Source organism: Arachis hypogaea, chromosome 1 (assembly GCF_003086295.3).
Source record: "Arachis hypogaea cultivar Tifrunner chromosome 1, arahy.Tifrunner.gnm2.J5K5, whole genome shotgun sequence".
Taxonomy (NCBI): domain Eukaryota; kingdom Viridiplantae; phylum Streptophyta; class Magnoliopsida; order Fabales; family Fabaceae; genus Arachis; species Arachis hypogaea.
In genome coordinates, this window is record NC_092036.1 from 79,313,238 (window position 1) to 79,327,017 (window position 13,780).

General features: G+C 38.0%; 1 non-coding gene across 1 annotated transcript; it reads left to right on the forward strand.

The window, feature by feature from the left end:
* The first annotated feature begins 12,086 nt into the window (after positions 1-12,086).
* LOC112711478 (small nucleolar RNA R71) lies at positions 12,087-12,194 on the forward strand. Its single transcript, XR_003157504.1, has one exon. It is a non-coding gene; the product is annotated as a small nucleolar RNA R71 (small nucleolar RNA).
* The last annotated feature ends 1,586 nt before the right edge of the window (positions 12,195-13,780 follow it).

Sequence of the window (13,780 nt, forward strand, 5' to 3'; positions counted from 1 at the left end):
ATTAGATGAAGAGCAAGCTATAGAAAGCAAAATTAGTAGAGAATTGAGAGAATTGACCCTAGACACTTGAGAGTTAGAGTGATATACACTACTAGTAAAGGTTCAGCATTCAATTCTATGTTCCCTGCTTTCATGAGCTATCTTTTTCTTGCAAGTTATTTGTATTGTATTTTGTGATTTGAATTAGTGAAATCCAGCTAATATTTATTCTTGAAAGATTTATTTACTTTTTCACCAAGTAGGTAGAATCATTTTAGCATGTAGTTGCATTCACATTCATAGGTTGCATTGCATGAGTCTTGCCTTTCCCTACTCATTTATTTAGTCTTCTTGAGCTTAGCATGAGGACATGCTAATGATTAAGTGTGGGGAGGTTGATAAAACACTATTTCACGGTTTATATTGTATTTAATTGAGTGGTTTTATCAAGCCTTTCACCCACTTATTCATAGGATTTGCATGATTTTACAATTCTTTCCTAGTTTAGTTCTATGATTAAAAACATGCTTCTTTGGTCTTAATTTAGCTAATCTTAATCCTCTCTTATTACCATTTGATGCCTTGATATGTGTGTTAAGTGTTTCAGGTTTCATAGGGCAGGAATGGCTTAGAGAATGAAGGAACAGCGAGGAATTGAGAGAGATGACTAGTGAGAAGTCACGCGGTCGCATGGATCACGCGACTGCGCGAAATGGAAGAAATCAGAGTGACGCGTTCGCATGCCTGACGCGACCGCGCGGATTGGAAGCTGAACGAACGACGCGAATGCGTGGACGACATGCACGCGTGGTACGAAAAAAGCTAAGTGACGCGATCGCGTGGACGACGCGAACGCGTGACGTGCGTGATCTGCAGAATTACAAAAGTCGCTGGCAGAGATTCTGGGCTGCATTTCAACCCAGTTTTTAGCCCAAAAAACACAGATTAAAGTCAGGGAACATGCAGAGACTCAACATGCTTATCATAATTCAATTTTAGGTTTTAGATGTAGTTTTTAGAGAGAGAGGTTCTCTCCTCTCTCTTAGGATTTAGGATTAGGATTCCTCTTAAAGGATTTAGGATTTATTATTATTTCAACTTACAATTCTTCTGAGCTCCAAGTTCAATATTCCTTTATTTTGACTTCTCTTATTTTTAATTATATATGTTGTCAATTTGGCTTAATGACATTCATGTTATGATTTTCTTAATTAATATTGTTTGAGGTATTTCAGACTTATGATTGTTTTCTCTAATTTATGTTATTGATGCTTGGGCTCTATCCAAATTATTTTCATTCAAGTAGATTTTTCTTCCCTTTTGGCTTTGGTTCATTAATTAGTAACTCTTGAGTTATCAAACTCATTGTTGACCGAAAATTGGAATTCTTAAAGAATTAATTCGAGTTCCAATAACTCTAGCTTTTTCCAAGGAAAGACTAGGACCTGAGGAATCAAAATTAATTCATCCACTTGACTTACCTTCACAGTTAGAAGTTGACTTAGTGGGAGAAAAATCCAATTCTCATCACAATTGATAAGGATAACCGGGATAAGACCTCCAGTTTTCATACCTTGCCAAGAGTTTTATTAATTATTAATTTATTAATTCCTGCAATTTATTTCTCTTGTTCAAAACCTTTTTCAAAACCCAAAAACACTGTTTTGCATAACCAATAATAATTCATACTTCCCTGCAATTCCTTGAGAAGACGACCCGAGGTTTAAATACTTCGGTTATCAATTATTTAGGGGTTTGTTACTTGTGACAACCAAAACGTTTGTACGAAGGGATTTCTGTTGGTTCAGAATCTATACTTACAACGCGACTTTATAAAATTCTTTACTAGCAAAAATCCCGATGTCAAAATGGCGCCGTTGCCGGGGAGTTGCAAACGTGTGCCTTATTATTGGTTATTGTAAATATTTTTCAAAAAGAAAAAAAATTTCAGATTTTAAAAATTTTTTATCCTATCTTATCTTTTTTCAAAAATTATATCATTTTCAAAATACTTTCTTTTTGTTAGTTTTTATTTTTATTTTCTCTCACTACTATGAACTCTCACCCCTTTGGCTATTAGTCTGGTTACAACTTTGTTGCAGAAAGAGGAAGCTATAACAGGAATATGCATCAAGGTCAAAACAATCAAAGATGGACAGAGCCAAAAGGATCTGATGAACCCTTTAGGCAACAACACCCTCCTAGATATCACAGACAAAGACCATTCTACAATGCATACCAAGTTGATAGATATGGTGGACCGCCTAGTAGCTACCAACAAGCCCCACCGTATGCTCAGAGACCATCCTCACAACATAACTTTGAACCACCACACTCACAAGCCCCTTTCTGCCACTCACCTCCATATGACCCTAACCCATATCCATCATACCAACCACCCTATGAACTGTATGAACCATATGTAGAACCACCCCAATTACACCCCAATTACTCCCAAGAACCACCACTGCCAATTTTTGGATCGACCCAAGAATCACAGGCTCACCTCAAGGAATCAGTAGATCAATTTCATGCAACCCTTCATCAACTGGAGCAAGCAATAAATCAATTACCTTCCAGATGTTTCGACACTCAAGGAACCCCCATGGCTTCATGTGGAGAATCTAATGAAGAACATAGCATGAAGGAAATACTAGAAACTCCAGGGGACAGTAAGGATCATGACTTTGTACTGGAACAAGTAGAGGAAGCCGGAATTATTGAAGAAAAAGAAGTGGTCGAAGACTTAGGAGATGATGAGCCTCCATTGGAAAGTCCAGTTATAGAGCCTCCTTCCAAGACGTTTGATATTAATGTTGAAGAGGGTGTACAACCTCCAAAACATATCAGGGTTGAAGACTTTGAAGGGGATGATCAAGAGATGGATTCAATCATTAATGAATTCTTATCTACATTTGAATCCTCTCCCATTGGACTTGACATGGAGATTAAAGAAGAAGAAGCACAACCTCCCATGCCCTTGGTGAAAAATGAAGAAGAAATTAAATCGGAAGAAATCCACCAAGAGGAAGAGGTTGATATTAAAGAAGATTGCAAAGAGGTGGAAGATGTCGAAGAAGAGCACAAGGGAGTGGAGCTTGCACGTTCATTAGAAACACATCCCCCTACGTTGCCGTCATCCTTCACAACATTCAAGTGGGTAAAATTCATATCCCTTAGCTTTCTAATTCCACTTGAATATGGGCTACTGGAGACGGATGGTCAACTTAGAACTCTTTGTGGCATTAAGAGTAAGAGGAAGATGGTCAGTGGTAAGAATTGTCCTGCAAGGTTCATTATGGTTGGAAGTTTTAAGTTTAAATGCAAAGGTTGGTATAGAGCTCAATTGAAAGGGTCTAGGAAGTTGTTTGGACGCTTCAGTGAGAATTCTAAAGCTGAGCCACCCGGTTGGAACAATGATGATCAACTTGAACACGGGTGTAGAAACAAGATTTGGGATCCAGGAATATATGAGGATCAATTTTGGGAGCTCAAAGCTTGTGAAGAACTCCATTAAAGCTTGAGGAATTTACTTAGTATGGATAGAGCTTATTGGAAGACCAAGCATTGGTGGAAGTTTCAAGATGAGTTCAAGCATAAGCCACCATGACAAGGAGCTCGCCAAATGTCCAACTTAAGGACTTTAACTAAAAGTGCTAGGTGGGAGACAATCCACCATGGTATGATCGTTCCCTTTTCAGTTTTAATTCTAGTCTATTTTGTTTGTTTTTGAATTTTGATTGAACCTGGAATTATGCATACTTGCATAGCGTTCATATTAAGCATTGCATTCTGCATACTGCATTTAAAAAAAAAATTTCGCACGCGATGCATCAGCATCGCTGACGCGTCTGCGTCGCAGGTGCTTTAGGGAGAAACGAAAAGTGAACAGAGAGTCCCGCGAGAGCGTGGCTGGAGGCGTGCCTTTGGCACAAATTTGACCTACGTGCCCGCGTCGCTGACGCGTCCGCGTCATGTGGAAAAAATGCCTCCCACGCGTTCGTGTCACCCACGCGAACACGTGCTTTGTAAATCGACGTAAAAAGGGTGTATGGCCAAAAGTTGAGCTGGATCGTGGCTAGACTCGTGCTAGAAGCACAAGCCTTCCCACGCGGACGCATGGCTGATGCGTCCGCGTCAGATCCCTATAATGGCCACTCACGCAATCGCGTCGACCACGCGACCGTGTCACCCTGGAATTTGGCAATAATAAATTTTGAACAGAGAGTTGTGCGAACGCGAGGCTACCCTTGCGCCAGTAGCACAAAATGCATCACGCGTCTGTGTGACCGTCGCGACCACGTCGATTAATTTATGCGCAAGTCGCACGACCGCATCCCCACGCGTCCGCGTCGCTTGCACCGCACAACTTATCCAGTGCAGCCAAATATCTTATTTTTTCTTCCCTATATCTAATTCTTTTCTTCCCTTCTTATTTCTTTTCTTCTTTCTTCTTCCTTTTCTTACTTTCTTCTTCTCATCCCTCTTCACTTCCATTTCATTTATTTGCATAGTTTCATTCATTGCATTATTTTCATTGGTATTAGAAATTTATTTATTTTACTTGTGGATTATTCAAAGAATTGTTTGACAATTATATAATTTTTTTAAATGGTTGCTTGCATGTTCAACTGAATACTTTCAATAACTTAGTTACCATGCATGCTATGTGTTTGTGAAAAAGCCCATATGGCATTATGCACTTTTCTACATTATTCTATTCTACTATTCAATGCCTGCTTTTCACAAAACCCTTTCCAATATTTTATTAATTGAATATAATTGTCAATACAAACGTTATTGTTAGTTTCTCACGACTAATAATACATTATGGCTTTTAATGCTTGATTTGTGCTACTCATGCCTTTGTCAGCATGCCAATAAACATCTTGCATTTAATTGCCTCAATTTATCATGCCCTGTTTCTATTGTTGTCCTAATTTCATGGAGTCGCGACCATGTGTTAACGACATTCTTCTTTATTTTGGCATGATTCTTACTAGTACTGCCATGTCCCTCTCTCTTCTCCCTTTTTCAGGCTGGCCACCGGGAAGAGTAAAGAGAAAGACCCTACAACGAGCATCGGCTGAGGAACCACAACCCCCGCCACCTGCACATCTTTGCATGCACCGAGGACGGTGCAATCTTTAAGTGTGGGGAGGTCAATACCGATCTCCACGGGTAAGTTAGTCCCTTCTTAACACTAATTTTGTTTTTCATTGTTGTATTTGCATGTTTGATTGCATGTTTGTTTGATTTTGTGCATATTTTACCACTTGGTTGAAGTAATATTTTCTTTTTCAAGAAACTTTTTATAGTATTTCACTAATTTAAATTAAAAAACTTTTTGAAAAACTTGTTTGAAGAAATATTATTCTAGAACATGATTTAGAGCTCGAACACACAAAACCAGTGAGATTTTGAGCCTATTTGATTGGTTGCATTCTATCAACCAATATTTTATTTTTGGTGTGTGTTTTTTTCTCTAAAATTGTGATCTTTGTCTTGCTTAATTCTATATTTCCATTATTTGATGTATGCATGCACTTATATGATTGAGGCCTTGTTTCACTGAGCTTACATACCCATATGGCCTTACCCTTCCATTATCCTTTGCAAACCAATTTGAGCCTATTTTACCCATTTGTTCTTTACTTTAGCTCATTACTAACTCTAAGCGAAAAACAATAATGTCCTTAATTTGAATCCTTAGTTAGCTTAGACTAGTAAAAGTGCCCATAATTTAAGTATGGGGAAAGTGGGTTTAGAAATGTTTGGTTTGAGAATTAAGTATGTTAGACTTTGTGTGAAAATGTAGAAAATGTTAAGAACATGTTTATGCATTCAAAACTTTAATCATATGCATTAGGAAGAATAAAAGAAAAATAATAATAAAAAATGTGAAAAAAAAGCAAATAATAAAAGGGAACAAAATGCCCCAAAGTAAGTGTTGGTATCAATGCATATGTATTGTACTCAAATTTAGGATGCATGAATATATGAAAAACACAGTTAATGGGAAGTTAGGTTTTGTATTTTAATTAAATGGATTGTCTTAAGTTAGGTGGAAAGTTTATGTTAATTAAGGATTCAGATTTTAATCCACTTGGCCAAATACAATCCTACCATGACCCTAACCCCATTACAACCCTTAAAAAGACCTCTTGATTTGTGTATTGGTGCATTAAATTTTTGTTGATTGTTAGATGAAGAGAAAGCTATAAAAAGCAAGATTAGTAGAGAATTGAGAGAATTGACCCTAGACACTTGAGAATTAGAGTGATATACACTACTAGTAAGGGTTCAGCACTCAATTCTATGTTCTTTGCTTTCATGAGCTATCTTTTTCTTGCAAGTTATTTGTATTGTATTTTGTGATTTGAATTAGAGAAATCCAGCTAATATTTATTCTTGAAAGATTTATTTACTTTTTCACCAAGTAGGAAGAATCATTTTAGCATGTAGTTGCATTCACATTCATAGGTTGCATTGCATGAGTCTTGCCTTTCCCTACTCATTTATTTAGTCTTCTTGAGCTTAGCATGAGGACATGTTAATGATTAAGTGTGGGGAGATTGATAAACCACTATTTCATGGTTTATATTGTATTTAATTGAGTGGTTTTATCAAGCTTTTCACCCACTTATTCATAGGATTTGCATGATTTTACAATTCCTTCCTAGTTTAGTTCTATGATTGAAAACATGCTTCTTTGGTCTTAATTTAGCTAATCTTAATCCTCTCTTATTACCATTCGATGCCTTGATTTGTGTGTTAAGTGTTTCAGGCTTCATAGGGCAGGAATGGCTTAGAGAATGAAGAGGAAGCGTACAAAAAATGGAAGGAACACAAGGAATTGAGGAGATGACCAGCGAGAAGTCTCGCGGTCGCATGGCTCACGCGACCGCACGAAATGGAAGAAATCAAAGTGACACGTTCGCATGCCTGACCCGACCGCGCAGATTAGAAGCTGCACGAACGACGCAAATGCGTGGACGACGCCCACACGTGGTACGAAAAACGCTGAGTGACGCGATTGCGTGGACGACACGGACGCGTGACGTGCGCGATCTGCAGAATTACAAAAGTCGCTGGCAAAGATTCTTGGCCGCATTTCAACCCAGTTTTTAGCCCAGAAACACAGATTAAAGTCAGGGAACATGCAGAGACTCAACATGCTTATCATAATTCAATTGTAGGTTTTAGATTTAGTTTTTAGAGAGAGAGGTTCTCTCCTCTCTCTTAGGATTTAGGATTAGGATTCCTCTTAAAGGATTTAGGATTTATTATTATTTCAACTTACAATTCTTCTGAGCTCCAGGTTCAATATTCCTTTATTTTGACTTCTCTTATTTTTAATTATATATGTTGCCAATTTGGCTTAATGACATTCATGTTATGATTTTCTTAATTAATATTATTTGAGGTATTTCAGACTTATGATTGTTTTCTCTAATTTATGTTATTGATGCTTGGGCTCTATCCAAATTATTTTCATTCAAGTAGATTTTTCTTCCCCTTTTGGCTTTGGTTCATTAATTGGTAACTCTTGAGTTATCGAACTCATTGTTGACCGAAAATTGGAATTCTTCAAGAATTAATTCGAGTTCCAATAACTCTAGCTTTTCCCAAGGAAAGACTAGGACCTGAGGAATCAAAATTAATTCATCCACTTGACTTACCTTCACAGTTAGAAGTGGACTTAGTGGGAGAAAAATCCAATTCTTATCACAATTGATAAGGATAACCGGGATAGGACCTCCAGTTTTCATACCTTGCCAAGAGTTTTATTAATTATAAATTTATTAATTCCTGCAATTTATTTCTCTTGTTCAAAACCTTTTTCAAAACCCAAAAACACTGTTTTGCATAACCAATTATAATTCATACTTCCCTGCAATTCCTTGAGAAGACGACCCGATATTTAAATACTTAGGTTATCAATTTATTTAGGGGTTTGTTACTTGTGACAACCAAAACGTTTGTATGAAGAGATTTCTGTTGGTACAGAATCTATACTTACAACGCGACTTTATAAAATTCTTTACTAGCAAAAATCCCGACGTTACTCATGTACTTCTTGTTCTTTTGAATTAGGAACATTTTTCATTTAAGAGAGGTGAAGGATTCATGGAATTATTCATAGCCTTAAGACATAGTTACTACATACTAATGATCATGAAGTAGAGACACAAAACATAAACAAACATATAGCATTAAAAACCGAAAAAAAACAATAGAGAAATAAGAACAAGGAATGAGTCCACCTTAGTGATGGTGGCGCTTTCTTCTTGAAGAACCAATGATGTCCTTTATGTCTCTTCCTTGCCTTTGTTGCTCCTCCCTCATTGCTCTTTGATCTTCTCTAATTTCATGGAGAATGATGGAGTGCTCTTGATGTTCCACCCTTAATTGATCCATATTGTAACTCAAATCTTCTAGAGAAGTGTTGAGTTGTTCCCAATAGTTGTTGGGAGGAAAGTGCATCCCTTGAGGCATCTCCGGGATTTCTTGGTGATGAGCTTCCTCATGCGTCTCTTGGGTTCCATAAGTGGGCTCTCTGGTTTGCTCTATCCTCTTCTTAGTGATGGGCTTATCCTCCTCAATGGGGATGTCTCCTTCTATGATAACTCCAGCTGAGTAACATAGATGGCAAGTAAGATGAGGAAAAGCTAGCCTTGCCATAGTGGAGGACTTTTCGGCTATTTTGTAGAATTCAAGGGAGATGACTTCATGAACTTCTACTTCCTCTCCATTCATGACGCTATGAATCATGATGGCCCGATCCACAGTAACTTCGGATCGGTTGCTAGTAGGGATGATGGAGCGTTGAATGAACTCCAACCATCCTCTAGCCACAGGCTTGAGGTCCAGTCTTCTTAATTGAACCGGCTTGCCTTTGGAGTCTCTTTTCTATTGAGCTCCTTCCACACATACGTCCATAAGGACTTGGTCCAACCTTTGATCAAAGTTGACCCTTCTAGTGTTACGACGTGCATCTCCTTGCATCATGGGCAAGTTGAATGCCAACCTCACATTTTTCGGACTAAAATCTAAGTATTTCCCCCGAACCATTGTAAGATAATTCTTTGGATTCAAGTTCGCACTTTGATCATGGTTCCTAGTGATCCATGCATTGGCATAGAACTCTTGAACCATTAAGATTCTGACTTGTTGAATGGGATTGGTCAGAACTTCCCAACCTCTTCTTTGGATCTCATGTCGGATCTCCGGGTACTCATTTTTCTTGAGTTTGAAAGGGACCTCGGGGATTACCTTTTTCTTGGCCACAACTTCATAGAAGTGGTCCTGATGGGCTTTGGAGATGAATCTCTCCATCTCCCATGACTCGGAGGAGGAAGCTTTGGTCTTCCCGTTTCCTTTTCTAGAGGTTTCTCCGGCCTTAGGTGCCATCAATGGTTATGAAAAAACAAAAAAGCTATGCTTTTACCACACCAAACTTAGAGTATTGCTCGCCCTCGAGCAAAAGAAGAAAGAATAGATGAAGAAGAAGAAGATATGGAGGAGAGAAAGAGAGGGCTGTATTTCGGCCAAGGAAGAAAAGAGAAGGTTGTGTTGTGTGAAAATGAAGAAGAATGGAGGGGTTTATATAGTGGAGGGAGAGGGGTTAAGGTTCGGCCATATTGAGTGGGTTGGGTGGGAAAAGGGATTTTGAATTTTGAAGGTAGGTGGGGTTTATGGGGAAGAGTGGATAGAAGTGAGTGGTGAAGAGGTGATGGGGAAGAGAGATTGAGGTGATTGTTGGAGGGGTTTTTGGGGAAGAGTGTTATTGGATTGTGTGAAGAGGAAAGAAGGTGAGTTGAGGTAGGTGGGGATCCTGTGGGGTCTACAGATCCTGAGATGATCCTGTGGGCTCCACAGATCCTGAGGTGTCAAGGATTATCATCCCTGCACCATGAGGTGTGTAAAATGCCCTCTACATGCAATGTTGGAATTCAGCACCAGATTGATGCTTGTTTCTGGCGTTGAACGCCAGCTTCATGCTTGTTTTGGGCGTTCAACGCCCATTTGTAGCATGTTTCTGGCATTGAATGCCAGTTCCATGCTTGTTTCTGGCGTTCAACGCCAGCTCTCCTCATGGTGTATTCCTGGCATTTAAATGCCAGGATACTGCTTGTTTCCGGCGTTCAACACCAGATCCATGATCTGTTCTGGCGTTGAACGCCAGCCAGATGCTCCTTACTGGTCTTTAAACGCCAGTAAGCCCTTCCTCTAGGGTGTGCTTTTTCTTCTGCTATTTTTTATTCTGTTTTTAATTTTAGAATTTATTTTGTGACTCCACATGATCATGAACCTAATAAAACATAAAGGAAAAATAAAAAAATATAGGATTAGATAAATAAAAATTGGGTTGCCTCCCAATAAGCGCTTCTTTAATGTCAATAGCTTGACAGTGGGCTCTCATGGAGCCTCACAGGTGATCAGGTCAATGTTGTAGACTCCCAACACCAAACTTAGAGTTTGGATGTGGGGATTCAACACCAAACTTAGAGTTTGGCTGTGGCCTCCCAACACCAAACTTAGAGTTTGATTGTGGGGGCTCTGTTTGACTTTGTACTGAGAGAAGCTTTTCATGCTTCCTCTCCATGGTTGCAGAGGAACACCCTTGCGTTTTAAACACAAGGTAGTCCCCATTCAATTGAAGGACTAATTCTCCTCTGTTAACATCTATCACAGCTCCTGTTGTGGCTAGGAAAGGTCTTCCAAGGATGATGCATTCATCCTCATCCTTCTTAGTGTCTAAGATTATGAAATCAGCAGGGATGTAAAGGCCTTCAACCTTCACTAACACGTCCTCTACCAATCCATAAGCTTGTCTTACTGACTTGTCTGCCATTTGCAATGAGAATATGGCAGGCTGTACCTCAATGATCCCCAGCTTCTCCATTACAGAGAGTGACATAAGATTTATGCCCGACCCTAGGTCACACAGAGCCTTCTCAAAGGTCATGGTGCCTATGGTACAGGGTATTAAGAATTTGCCAGGTTCTTGTCTCTTTTGAGGTAAAGTTTGCTAAATCCATGTATCTAGTTCACTAATGAGCAAGGGAGGTTCACCTTCTCAAGTCTCATTACCAAACAATTTGGCATTCAGCTTCATGATGGCTCCTAGATATTGAGCAACTTTCTCTCTAGTTACATCTGCACCCTCTTCAGAGGAAGAATAGTTTTAGAGCTCATGAATGGCAGAAGGAGGTTTAATGGAATCTCTATGGTCTCTATATGAGCCTCAGATTCCTTTAGGTCCTCAATAGGAAACTTCTTCTTGCTTGAGAGACATCCCATGAGGTCTTCCTCATTGGGATTCACGTCCTCTTCTTCCTCTCTAGGTTCGGCCATGTTGATTATGTCAATGGCCTTGCACTCTCTTTTTGGATTCTCTTCAGTGTTGCTTGGGAGAGTACTAGGAGGAGTTTCAGTGATTTTCTTACTCAGCTGGCCCACTTGTGCCTCCAGATTTCCAATGGAGGACCTTGTTTCACTCATGAAACTTAAAGTGGCCTTAGACAGATCAGAGACTAAGTTTGCTAAGTTAGAGGTGCTCTGCTCAGAATTTTCTGTCTGTTGCTGAGAAGATGATGGATAAGGCTTGCTATTGCTGAGCCTATTTCTTCCACCATTATTAAAGCCTTATTGAGGCTTTCGTTGATCCTTCCATGAGAAATTTGGATGATTTCTCCATGATGAATTATAGGTGTTTCCATAAGGTTCACCCATATAATTTACCTCTGCTATTGCAGGGTTCTCAGGATCATAAGCTTCTTCTTTAGAAGATGCCTCTTTAGTACTGTTGGATGCATTTTGCCATCCATTCAGACTTTGTGAAATCATGTTGACTTGCTGAGTCAACATTTTGTTCTAAGCCAATATGGCATTCAGAGCATCAATTTCAAGAACTCCCTTTTTTTGAGGCATCCCATTTCAGAAGTGTACATGAATTGGTTATTTGCAACCATGTCAATAAGTTCTTGAGCTTCTGCAGGCATTTTTTTTAAGTGAATGGATCCACCTGCAGAATGGTCCAATGACATCTTGGAGAACTCAGATAGACCATAATAGAATATATCCAGAATGGTCAACTCTGAAAGCATGTCAGAAGGACACCTTTTGGTCATCTGCTTGTATCTTTCCCAAGCTTCATAGAGGGATTCACCATCTTTTTGTTTGAAGGTCTGAACATCCACTCTAAGTTTGCTCAGCTTTTGAGGAGGAAAGAACTTAGCCAAGAAGGCCGCGACCAGCTTATCCTAGGAGTCCAAGCTATCTTTAGGTTGTGAGTCCAACCATGTTCTAGCCCTGTCTCTCACAGCAAAAGGGAAAAGCATGAGCCTGTAGACTTCAGGATCTACTCCATTAGTCTTAACAGTCTCACATATCTGCAAAAACTCAGTTAAAAACTGGTAGGGATCTTCTGATTGAAGTCCATGGAACTTGTAGTTCCGTTGCATTAGAGCAACCAGTTGAGGTTTCAGCTCAAAATTGTTTGTTCCAATGGTAGGGATTGAGATGCTTCTTCCATCAAACTTGGAAGTAGGTGTAGTGTAATCACTAAGCATCCTCCTTGCATTATTATTTTCGGCTGCCATCTCCTCTTCTTTTTCAAAAATTTCTATAAGGTTGTCTCTGGATTGTCATAATTTAGCTTCTCTTAGTTTTCTCTTCAGAGTCCTTTCAGGTTTAGGATCTGCTTCAACAAGAATATTCTTGTCCTTACTCCTGCTCATATGAAAAATAAGGGAACAGAAAATAATAATAGGGATCCTCTTTACCACAGTAGAGAGATTCCTTTATGTTAGTAGAAGAAGAAAGGAATAGAAGAAGGAAAAGGTAAGAATCCAAACACAAGGGTGAAGATAGGTTCAAATTCTTGAGATGAAGAGAAGTGTTAGTAAATAAATAAATAAATAGAAGGAGATGAGAGGGAGAGAATTCGAAAATTAATTTTGAAAAAGGGTTAGTGATTTTCGAAAATTAAAAGAAGAATTAAAATTAAAATTAAAATTTGAAACAATTAGTTAATTAAGAAAATTTTGAAAAAGAGGAAAGTGATTTTCGAAAATTAGAGATGGAAAAGTAGTTAGGTGGTTTTGAAAAAGATAAGAAACAAACAAAAAGTCAATTAGTTAGTTGAAAAGATTTGAAAATAAATTTTGAAAGGATAAGAAGTTAGAAAAGATATTTTGAAAAAAAAATTTTTGAAAAAGATATGTTTTAAGAAGATATAAAAAGATATGATTAAAAAGATATGGTTGAAAAAGATTTAATTTTTAAAATTAAAATTAATTACTTGACTAACAAGAAACTAAAAGATAAGATTCTAGAATTTAAAGATTGAACCTTTCTTAATAAGAAAGTAACAAACTTCAAATTTTCGAATCAATCACATTAATTGTTAGCAAAGCCTTTGAAAATCATGAATTAAAGATAAGAAAAAGATTTTAAAATTCAAATTAAAAATTTTCAAAAAATAGTAAGAAAAATGAAAAAGATTTGATTTTTGAGAAAGTTTTGAAAAGATAAGATTTTTAAAATTGAAAATTTGACTTGACTTGTAAGAAATAGCTAAGTTTTTTAAAAATTTTTTACAAAGTCAACTCAAATTTTCGAAATTTTGAGAAAAATAAGGACAAGATATTTTTTTTGAATTTTTAATTATGAGAGAGAAAAACATAAAAATGACCCAAAACATGAACATTTTTAGATCAAAACCAATGATGCATGCAAGAACACTATGAATGTCAAGATGAACACCAAGAACACTTTGAAGATCATGATGAAC